Source organism: Phocoena sinus, chromosome 14, assembly GCF_008692025.1.
Source record: "Phocoena sinus isolate mPhoSin1 chromosome 14, mPhoSin1.pri, whole genome shotgun sequence".
NCBI classification, from domain to species: domain Eukaryota; kingdom Metazoa; phylum Chordata; class Mammalia; order Artiodactyla; family Phocoenidae; genus Phocoena; species Phocoena sinus.
In genome coordinates this window covers 12,707,753-12,719,289 of record NC_045776.1, presented here as the reverse complement: position 1 = coordinate 12,719,289, position 11,537 = coordinate 12,707,753, and the positions used below count along the sequence as shown (strand labels likewise).

At 49.4% G+C, this 11,537-nt stretch overlaps 1 non-coding gene across 1 annotated transcript; it reads right to left on the bottom strand.

Annotated features, from left to right (window-relative positions):
• Nucleotides 1-10,790: 10,790 nt before the first annotated feature.
• On the bottom strand, nucleotides 10,791-10,863 carry TRNAE-UUC. The gene has a single exon. It is a non-coding gene; the product is annotated as a tRNA-Glu (tRNA).
• Nucleotides 10,864-11,537: the final 674 nt, after the last annotated feature.

The following is an 11,537-nucleotide window of genomic DNA, read 5'->3' as shown; positions in this document are numbered from 1 at the left end:
ACCTGGCTGGTTCAGTGACAGGACATGGCAACTAGTCTTTCTTGTAGACTCGGTAATGGGCTGTCCATCCCCTCGCTGGGTGGTCAGATCAGAGGACCCCCCCCCCCCTTGTCTTGGTGACGTCCGTTCTTCATTCCGTGTCAGGCTACTTGTACACTGTGTACTTTGAAAACCACTAAGGCTGTGGAAGGAGATTGAGTTCCTCTCAGCCCATAAGGGACCCAGTGACCAAGGAACTAGACTGCCCAAGCCCGGGCAGAGCTCTCTGCTCTAGAGCCGGAACAAAACCATCTGAGGGTCCCTGCGCCCAGCCCCACTCAGCAGCACCTTGCTGCCCTGTCGTCCCTCTGCTCCAGGTGGATCGGAGCAGACTTGGAAGGCTCTGGGTTTTCACCCCAGTGCCATAGTCACTACAGAAGATCTGGGCTGGCTCTCTGGCCTCCTCAGTGCTTAAATCCCCTGTGGACAGGGCTCACCTGTTGCCTGGAGCGGGGCCTGCCCAGATGGTCAGTGCGAATCCGATTCCACAGCAGCTCCCTTCCAGAGGAGCCACCAACACTTCTGCCCTGAGCATGGCCAACAGAGGCAGCAATAATTTGAGGAGTCCACGATGGGTCCCACAGCAACTGCTTGTGCCAGGGACAGCTGCTGGGACCAGCAAGTCCCAAGTGGGGGCTCAGCTCACGTCCTAACGTGTGTGGCCGACTGGGAGAAGGGGCACAGGCTTGGCGCTGCTGTTTTCCTAAGGCCGTGAGTTCAGCGCTTGCTTGCTTCTTAGACCATTAAGTCACATTGAGCACACGCCGCATATAAGGCACTATGGAGATAAAGGACAAAACTGCCCTTTGGAAGCTTGGGGTAAATAGGCATGTGGGTCAAAAGTAAGAGATGAGCACATGTTAAGCGGCTAAAGACGCGGAGACCTACTTCTAGGCCTCCTTGCTCTTGCTTAGGAGTCTCCCAGTTATTGCCTGAGGAGGAGTTTCTTTTGACTTCTCAGCAAGGAAGCATCTAATAATGTATGCAGAACTGCTTATAAAACTGTGAACTGCTTAATTGAAGATTCCTCAAAGCCACGGGATCTCCAGGGTGAGCATGAGGGGGAAGGGCATCCCCCAGCCCCGCCCCACACTGTCCTTCCTGCTGGGAAGGCCAGCGAATTGGGAGAGGGCTGGCGGGTGGGTGGGTAAGAGGCTGGAAGCTCTGACGGGGCTCGCAGCCTTGCTAATAGACTCAGAGCTCCCTACCGAGGGCCCTGGAGGTTGCTTGGTGTTGGATCAGCCACAGGCTGCCACGTGTGTGCCCACGGAATAGTGGCTTTCCGGAGGGCACCAGGGCCAGGCTCAGGAGCCCCGACTCCCAATCTGACCTGGTTTCTCTAGATTGCTTTTGTCACAGCACCACCTGCTGGTGAGATTAGATTTTGGGTGGAAATGGGCATGACTCTTGGTCTTTCTCCTGCCCCTCTTCCAAAAGAAAGTTTCAGTTACTTTCATTCCTAGACACCTGACAGAAAGCAATCTCCAGCACTATTAAGTAGTCAGAGAAATATTAGGGACACTGACGTGCAGACATATCAAGATGTGTAGCCGGAATCATAGCATCGACCTGGGAGAGAGGAAGTCAGTCTCCAACATCCAATTCTCCATTCCCCGTAGGGAAGAATAAATAAAAACCCCCTAATATGCCTTGGATCTAATAGGACAACATCAGCTCATTGCTGGCACTGCCCAACGAGGACAAAGCACAATTCCCATGCGAACACTCCTCAGAAGGCACTTTGAATTCACTTGGACACGTCAGGAAATAGAATTTTTGGACAGTGTGGGGTTTTTGTACAATGTGGTATCTGCCCTCCCTTCCTCCCCAGTGATCAAACCACGTAATTTGTAGATAGTAAAGCCTTATGTAAGTGGAAGTATTGTCATTGTTGTAAGTAAAGAACTAAGGGTGGTCAGATAGAAAATAATTGGGAACACAGAAAAAGTAGTTCTTTAAGTTGAAAACTCCCAGAGAGGAAAAAAAACCAAAAACTCCTAGGAAACATCTGTTGGAACTGTTACAGGAGGGAGGGATGATGTCATGGTAGAAAAAATAGGTTTTCCTCATTTCTTGCCATTGAATTTCTTTTGCTTTCAGTTCATCCCCCCAAAATGCATTTTGTGCAAATGGATCTGTGCAAACTTTATTTCCCTATTGTTGTTCACCTGTTGTGAACTGATTCCTATTGCTGCGTCTTTGAAAGATGGCTCTCAAGGTTGTCCCCTCACCCCACCTTTACCAAAATCGCAACCAAGTTCAGACTTAGCTTGGCAGATCCACTGCCCTGATCAGTAACAAAGCAGGAACTACACCTAGCAGACGAAGCTTTGGGTGAGAGATAGGAAGCAAGCTCCACAGCCAACCTCACACCCACCCGATCCACCATGTCCATTCACGCCACGCGTTTAGGAAGCACCAGCCAGAGCCGCCAGTGTGCTCAGCTCTGGGTCCGCTGCCCAGGACCACAAATGCAGCGGGGCTTGGGTGCCACGGTGGCTGTGCTGACCTCCTGAGGTCTTGGTCTCAGCCAGTTGAGGGCAGACTACAGGCCCTACATGTTGCCCCCTGCCTTCTAGAAGACTAAGGTTGAACCTTGACAGGAAGAAAGGGCCCAAGGGGTCCCCGAGGCCGCCTTCCACTTTTCAGGCTGTGTGGTAAAGTAGAAAGCCACGCTGTCCCCTGCCCTGAATTTAAGGACCCATAAACAAGTGCTGCTTTTGTTGGGCTCCAGTTCATTAGTCCTTCCATTTTCTTCTAAATCAGAAACACAATGTTCTATCCTGTTCAGAGGGGGAATGGCAGAACACGCGGAGAACTTTCTCCCGTCTGCTTATGACTAGAACTTCTCGCACTGTCATTCCTCTCTTCTTCTAAAGCCGTGGAAGTAAAACTGGCTTCAGGCTGAAATTTCAAGTACTTTCTAGTCATTACTATTTCTTAGGTCTTATTCCAATAAACTGAACTTCCCCCTAATTCCTAATCTTATCTATTGGAAGAAAGTTGAAATGGCAACTAAGATCATTTTCCCAAATGGCGCAACTCCAGCCGTTGCCTTTTCCTGAACTCATGTACAGGTCATTTCCCTTTCTGAGTCTTTAAGAAAACTGCTTTGCAGTTAACATTTGGAGGCTCTTTTTTTTTTTTTTTTTTTTGATGTGGACCATTTTTAAAGTCTATTGAACTTGTTACAATGTTGCTTCTGTTTTATGGTTTGGTTTATTTGGCCCCGAGGCATGTGGGATCTTAGCTTCCCAACCAGGGATCGAACCTGCACCCCCTGCATTGGAAGGTGAAGTCTTAACCACTGGACCGCCAGGGAAGTCCCATCTGGAGGTTCTTAAGTCAGTTTTCCACTTAACAGAAATTGCCCTGTAACCCAGGAATAAATCATGCATGCAAAATAAAGTCTTTTGTTTGTTTGATGGTCTACAATGCATCTTAAGAACTACTCAAATACTCCTTTTCCTAGAGCGTTTCAGTAGGTTAAAGATAGTTCATTGAAATGTGGCCCACCCCTGCTTATCCTAAGCACAATCACCCACACTTTTTCCTCAGGAGCTGAAACCACCATCTCTCACAGGTAAACCCACAGGACTTTTTTCCTGGAAACTTCATTGGGCATGTATTTCAATGCTGTCTGCATATAATTGGCATATACCCTTCATGTAAACATTTTTGAGTCCTCCAGCTTTCAAATTTAAAATCTCATCGTGATATTCCTTCGATTACAACGTGTTGGGTTTTGTCTTCACTCCTTTTCTGTTACCAACACATGTTCTAAGGGATGAGATGCTGAGTGTTGGGGAAAGAAAGGGCCATGGGCAGGAAAGCCCAAGCCCACCTGTGTGACCACAGTGGTGCCTCTCCTGTCCATTTCCATCCAGTCTGAGCATCGTGGGGCAGGAATGATCTCGAGAGTTCACCCAGTGCCCAATTCTAGGCAGAATCCAAACTGTTGCTCTGCTGAGTGGAATTTTCTTTCTTCCAAAGATGGAGGCTCTCTAACCTCCTTCATAAACTGTTGACCATCTACAGGCAGAAGTTGAGTCCCCACTCTGTGCAGAAGTGCCAGGGTTGGTGGAGCACAGTGAGAGGCCCACAAGGATGAAAAACAAAGCACATTTTAAAAGGTGCTACTACTCGGCATCCCTGGTGGCGCAGTGGTTAAGAATCCGCCTCCCAATGCAGAGAACATGGGTTCAAGCCCTGGTCTGGGAAGATCCCACATGCCGCAGCGCAACTTAAGCCTGTGCGCCACAACTACTGAGCCTGCGCTCTAGAGTCCGCGAGCCACAACTACTGAGCCCGTGTGCCACATCTACTGAAGCCCGCACACCTAGAGCCTGTGCTCCGCAACAAGAGAAGCCACCGCAGTGAGAAGCCCACTCATCGCCACCAAGAGTAGCCCCCGCTCGCCCCAACAAGAGAAAGCCCGTGCGCGGCAACGAAGACCCAATGCAGCCAAAAATAAATAAATTTTTAAAAAGATGACGCTACTACTGCAGAGACCCACATAACCAAGAATGCAGGGAGACGGGGTGGGTCTCCAGGTCTGAGGTCGCAAAGGACCAACCCCAAGCTCGGAATTCTCTTTAAATCCCAGCCCCGCAGGGTGGTCACTGAGATCCAGCACTGTGAGTTCTTCCTGTCCACCAGTGGCCTTCAAACGTTTCTGTCGTGACTTCCTGAGGGATGCTACTGACTTCCCACCTCCAATGAACAAAGAAGAGGGAAGGGCCCACCTGCCACCAGCTGTTCCTCATTAATGCCCAGCTCGGATTCCTTCCTGCAATGGAGAGCCAGTAATAACCTTGACTGCTTCTACCCTAGAAGCCTTGCCACAAACAGAGCCTCTTCCAAGTGTGCTGAGCGCAGAGGGTGCAAGGACAGAGCAGACGGACCCTGGGCCTGCTTTTACAGAGCTTTGAAGACTCACTCTTGGGACGGAAAAGAACAGAAAGACCAATGCTCCTTTGCTCTGCCCATCAAAACCATTTCCTAGCTGTTTTTCTCCAATAGGCAGGGTTTTATTTTGAGCAACTTCGAATTCTGCACACCTGTGGAAGATGGACACAGCAGTTTTCTCTAGCACGCTGACCTCAGAGCTCCCTCTGCTTCACGTTTAATTCCTTTTCTGCAACCCATCCCCTGGTACCATACCTGAGATAAACATGCCCATTTGTTTAAAAAAAAAAAAAAATGTTTGCAGCCTTTTCCCCTCCACTCCAGCACACTGAGGATGGGCCTCACTCACTTGTGGAGGCACAAGGCTCTCCACATCCAGGGTTGAAGATGGGTCCCTTGGCCTCCACTGGAAATCCCTGACTTCCTTTTCGCTTCCAGCTGGGCCAGAAATAAAATCACTGGTTCATGCAGATGGGCACCCTGCCTACTGTTTGCAACTTCCAGCCGCCTCCATCCCTTCGGTCCTGGCCTCTGCCCCTCGCCCCTCCTCCCCATTCACGCCCTCCCTCCTGGCCATTCAGCTGCCCTGGTCTGGGTGCTGCTCACCACGGTCACCGTGGTGGGAGGGAGGATGGGGCTGGACGTTGCAGCAGCTGCCACAGCCGATCACTGCCTTGTTCAACTTCTCCACTTTGGCCCCCAGCCCTCTTGCTTGGCCTTTGAGCCGGCTATAACTGCTTCTTCTCCGCCACATTTTGCCGGCTCTTCTGCCAGATCCTAAGAGTTGGGTTCCGCACTCCTCCCTTCACCTCTCACTCTCACTCAAGGCTCGTCCAGGGGGCGCTCATCGTCCTCCCCGCCCCGCCCATGTCCACACCGCCTCCTGGACACCTCCCTCGCAGGACTCAGGCGCCACAAACCCAACGTACCTCAAACCTGCACCTCCTGCAAGCCCTACGCTGGCAGAGCCTGTCTTCGGTCACCAAGTCCTGTCAGTTCTACTTCCTAAAACCTCCTGGTGGAGGAGATGGACAATGAATAAGCAGATCTTTAAAAATGAACATGATTATTTCAGATGTAAAAAAAAAAAGTGAAAAAAACAGAAGAGGAAAATGGAATCAAGAATGATATTTGACCTAAAACCTGATGAAAAGAAGACAATTAAGATCTGGAGGCAGAGAATTTCAAGCAGAGGAAACTGCAAGGTCAAAACCCCGGGGTGGGGACCTAGAGTGTTGGGATATTAGAGGAGTGGCCCATATCAGCTTCCCTCCTCCTTGCCCCGGCTCTGAACCAAAGGCGAAATAAGACAGCAATAAGCAGCAGGGGCAGAAAGGTCAACTTCACTGCTTAATGCTGACAGTAGAGAATGAGGGCTGTGTCCCTGTATGAGGGGGCTTCCGACTACGGAAACCCCTCAGCAGTCAGCCGCTAGGCGGAGGCGGAAGCCCTCAGGGCTCTGGGGCAGAGAGCGCCCCCTGGGGGCGGGGAGGAAGCTGAGAACACGGCTCCTGAGGGGGCGGGGCGCGGGCTGCGCATGCTCAGTGTGTCCTCTCAGACTCTCGCGAGAGAACGCTGGCGCCGCCCTGCAAGACGGGTCCTGGGGCTGCGTGGTTAGAGGTCGGGAACCCAGGCCTGGAGGGTGTGAGGTGAGGCCGCAGACCTCCGCCAAGGCCAGGGGCTTGAGAGAGCTCTCTTCTTCCAGGAGGTTGGCACAAGGCAGGTGCTTAGTAAACAGTTTCTCAAGGGTCCTCACGCTCAGGCGCCGTCCCCTCGGCCTGAGCCCTCCAGCCGCCGACGCGCACCTGTGCGGCTCGCGCCGCGGCCTCTGGGCCCCATACCTTCGTTTCCCGTGCGTTGCAACCACCGTAAATGTCCACCCAGTAATGGACGAAAATCCCAATGCGCCTGATTTCAAACATTTGGAAACTGCCTCCTGTAAGTCCTCTCACACTGGTCACGGTTGGGGTCCGGGGTTTTGATTGGGAATTTGTGGCCCCAGCGCTGTGTCCCTGAGTCGGGACTGGCCTGGGTGGCTTTTGAGCAGCACAGGGACTCGGCCTCTACTGGACAGGGAGTCACTCTTCCCCAGGCCCCTGAGACTGAGGTGTGTGGGCGGCGGCGGGAGGAGGAGAATCACCGGAAGTTCAGGATTATCACCCACTCTCCCCAAGAGACTCCCAGGAGGTACGCTCAGCCTCCACGTGTGGGAGCCGCTGACTCCTGCCTGGCTCCGGGGACTTGAGAGCTGGAGGGAAGAGCTTTTTAAGCCAGGGCCGAAATGCAGCCTTCCTCTGGGTGGCTTTGGGCGTGTGGATTGATTTATTTCCTCCTCTCCTTCTGTTTTGCAGCGCTTTTACCCAGGGTTGTGAGAAAGAAATTCAAGGGTGCCCGCCGTGCTGATCTCTCTGACGGAGTGAGAACCAGAACTAACTACGAGTTTTTGATACTCAGCAAAATGTTACTTTCCTCCCTGGATTGGTGAACATGACTCGTGTTAATTCAGCTATTGGCAGGAGCTGCATGGTGGCGCGGGGCACTACGGTTTCGCTGGTCTGCAGAGAGTCCCTTCCCTTCTGTGCGGAGAGACCCCTCCCCTGTTTGAGTCCTGCTGTTGGCCCTTCAAGCGGCAGCGCGTTGACACAGGTATGAGGTGGAACCCTTTTCATATGTTTGGGTGTACTAGACATTGGCTGCATCCCCACATTTCCTCTGGTTGAACTTAATAGAGTTCCTTGGCGCTGTGAGAGGTGCCTGGTGAGCTGCTCCCACCCACCCACTCCAGGGTCACCTGCCCAGGGTGTGTTTGTGAATTTCCTAGGGACGGATGACTTTGGCCGTGGTTAGGCATTCCCCTGTATCTCTCTATTTTAAATTGCTTATTTGGCCCAGGACAGGCCATTTCACGTCCTCAGTGATCAATAAATATTAAGTAAATTATCCAAAACCAAGTGGAAACCGCAGTCTGGATAATGAGCTGATTTATGCCTTTAATGAATCTCAGCCATTGTCACCACGGTGAGCAGCATTGGGAATTTGCTTCTCTCATGTCATTCTTCACATGACATGAGCCGAAGACAGATTGGAACAGCCACCGTTCGGGGGTTTTCTCAGGGAGCAGGACTCTTCCCAGCAGATGAAATGCTTGTGGCCTGGTTGCATAATATTCCACTGGGACCACCGCTGGGCCCCAGGGGAAGGTGTGTGGACAAAGCTGGCGCCAGAGGGACACGAGCGCCAGTGCAAAGCCTTGTGAGGAGGTGCGTTTCTGGCCAGTGCCAGCCGGGGAGGGAGCATGGAGGACAGTGTGGTCTCCCCAGGGGCGTGTGTTCAGCCCTGGGATGCGCCAGAGGAACCACTGGGTGTGGGAAGAAAATGTCAGAATTTCCCTTTCTGTTTGTTTGCATTTCTGAAAGTTGTGAGAGTTAAATTCATACATGGCTTTAAAGAAGTGTCGGACACTTGCTTTACTTTAGTGGTTGGCTTAATCTTGACAATAGCCCTGGGAGGTGAAGACTATTATAATCCTCATTTACACAGGAAGCTGAGGCTCAGAGGGTTCCAAGGATCAGCCCCAGGTCAGGTCACCGCCAGGAGGTGTCAGAGCAGCCTGGCTGGCTCCCAACTGTCTCTTATCACCATTTTTTAACCATTTCGTGGATGAGACCACCTTCACCATGTGGTACATGTTTGTAACGTATTAATACACACGCGCACGCACAAGCACACACACACATACTGCAGGCTGCACCTTTGTTTTTCTGTGAGAAGTAAAAGTTTGAAACCCTGGGACTGAGCCCTCTGTGAGAATAAGAGCCAGGTGCCTGCTGGCTCTGACCCAACAGTGGGAATTCAGGCAAGTCCCTTGGGCTCTGGGGACCTCAGTTTGTAACAGGAAGGCTGTGAACACAGCAACCTTGGGTCCTTTCCAGCTCTGTCATTACTGCTCCCAGGACAGCACTATGGCAGGAGATTAATCCCCCCCGATTAACCCTTAATGAAACAAAAGTTTGAGTTTAGGGCAAGTAGCAGTTTTCCATTGCATTTAACTGCCTGTCTCACTGGGAGTGCTTCAGGGATCGTCAGCACTTTGTATAGTTTGGGACCTTTTCATGCTAGATGGATCTGATCTTGCAAAATTTAGCTTAAAAAGATAAGGAAGAGGGCTTTGGGGTTTTTTTGTTGTCTTTGTTGGAGTTTTGGGGGGGAGGGTGTGTCTGTGGATCTGTCACTAGACAGAATTGTGTTCTCGCTGCCTTAGTGAAGAGGGACTGCCCAGGAGAGCAAGGGGACAGGCTGGTCTGTACTTGGGGAGGATCCAGGATGTCACAAACCAGATGACAGCATGGGAGAGGTCTCATGACCGCAAAAGGAAAGGTCTGTCGAGTACGATGCAATTTACGGATAGGGAGCTACTTTTTATAGGAGGAGGAAATATAACTCTGAGGTAAGACTTGAGCACAAACCGTATTCGGGGAATTTCTGGTGTGTTGCATTACCTTCCTGTGGAGGGTACTGGAGAGGGAAAGGAGGGATTACAGCCAGACCTTCGGAAGGTTAGGGGATAGATTTGCAGCACATATCAATATTTGGGACCCCTATTTAGGTTGTCACTCTTGGTTGATTGTTTAAGTCACTAGGTAGGTTTTTTAAATGATGATAATAGAAATGTATTCACCTTTAAGGATTTGGGTCCACCTTTCTTTACACAGTCTAAGATTTTAAATGGGCATCTTGTAAGCTCCTTGAAGGGGAGACCTTGCCTTACTAATATCTGTATCTCAGGACTTGCCCTGCACCTAGCACATAATATTCTTTCAACACATTTTTATGCATAAAAGAATGCACCAACTTTGCAAACACCTTGTGGGCTTTTTAATTGGTACCCTTCCTTTTCAGCACTAGAAATGACTAACCGTCTTTAGAAAGGTGCCAGAAATGGAACAAAGGCTTCTGTCACCCCAGAAGCCACAGATACATTTTAAAATATAACCAATAATGTCTTTTTCTGACTAGAAGATAATGCACACAAAAAGCTGGAAAAGTTAGGAAGCTTAATGAGGAAAAAAGCTGAGCCATGATCCCATTAACACATTGCCATTGTTTTATTTCTTTCTAGTCTTTTGTCTATGTACCACTTTTTTTTTTTTTTTTTTTTTTCTGAGCAGAGAAAGGTTTATTGCAGGGGCAACCAAGGAAAATGGGTGGCTCGGGCTCAAAAAACCCTAACTCTCTGATAGTTTTTAGGGAGAACTTTTTAATAGGCAAAATTTGGGGTGAGGGCTGCAGGGTGTGTGACTTTCTTCTGATTGGATGGTGGTGAGGTAACAAGGCAGTGTTCCAGGAATCTTGTAAGTGCCACTTTTAATACACATTGTGCTTATGTTATATTCAGTATCCTTTTTTTTCCAATTATGTGGTGATCATCTTCCCTTGTTAATAAAAATTCGTAGTAAACATTTTAAAAAGCTGGTAATATTCTGTTAGGTGAATGTATCACAATTTGATCAACTACATCAATAATGGTGGTCATTTGGATGGTTTCTAGCTATTTGCTGTTTTAAATAACACTGCAGTGAATATCTTTGCTATTATCCTGCTTAAAATTTATGAACAGTTGGAGCAAGAGGTAGGGACCTAAGCTGTTACTGTCTGCATTGTAGGAAGATATGCCTTGGTTTCCAGTTGTAGAGTAAATGCAGCCCCATAATGATGGTGAAGGTCAGTGGGTGGGGCAGTGTTGTCTGAGGGAGGACAGTGGTGAGGTCAGAGCACCTGCTACAATTTATTTATTATCATTATGTTTTATTTTTGGCCATACTGTGTGGCTTGCAGGATCTTAGTTCCCTGACCAGGGATAGAACCCGGGGCCTCGGCAGTGAAAGTGCCGAGTCCTAACCACTGGACCACCAGGGAATTCCCCATAGAACCTGCTACAAAAGGGGAAAGTGATATATTTTCTTTCTTCCTGGAAAAAGAAAGGAAATTCAGTAAAGAGTAAATTCTGATACAGCTTTGGGCTGCTTTTTAAATAAGCATCTCAGCTTCAAGAAGAAAAATCAAGATTTTTACTTTTCCTCTCTGCAAAGTGTTCCTTTAGTGACTGGTGGTTTATAGCAGATTTCAGTGGCCTGAGTTGTAAATGCCTAGAGACGGAAACTTGTAGCTGTGATTTCACGGTAGAATTTCAAATATCAAGACTACTTCCAAATATGGGGCACTTTGCAAACCTAGGACACTTGGTATTCACCGTGAACCCAGTGTGGCTTGATTTGTTCTTTAAGGACTTGAAAGTCTAGTGGAGGAAAACAGTCACTGAAAAAATAATAGGAGCAGGAGTTCTGGAGTAGACAGCCTTGAGTTCAGATCCTGACTCTGCCTCTGACTAGCTGAGTGACCTTGGGAATTTCACCTCCCAGTGCTTTAGTTACTTGGTCTGCAAACTGGGGTTCATAGTACATAGTCATAGCACTCAATGAGAGGATATGACATTAACATAGGCCTGGCTTGTGGGAAGGACTGGATTTCAGGTGTCTCAAATGCACAGAAAAGAGCAGCCACTCGGGTCAGGAACAGAGATGGCTTCACAG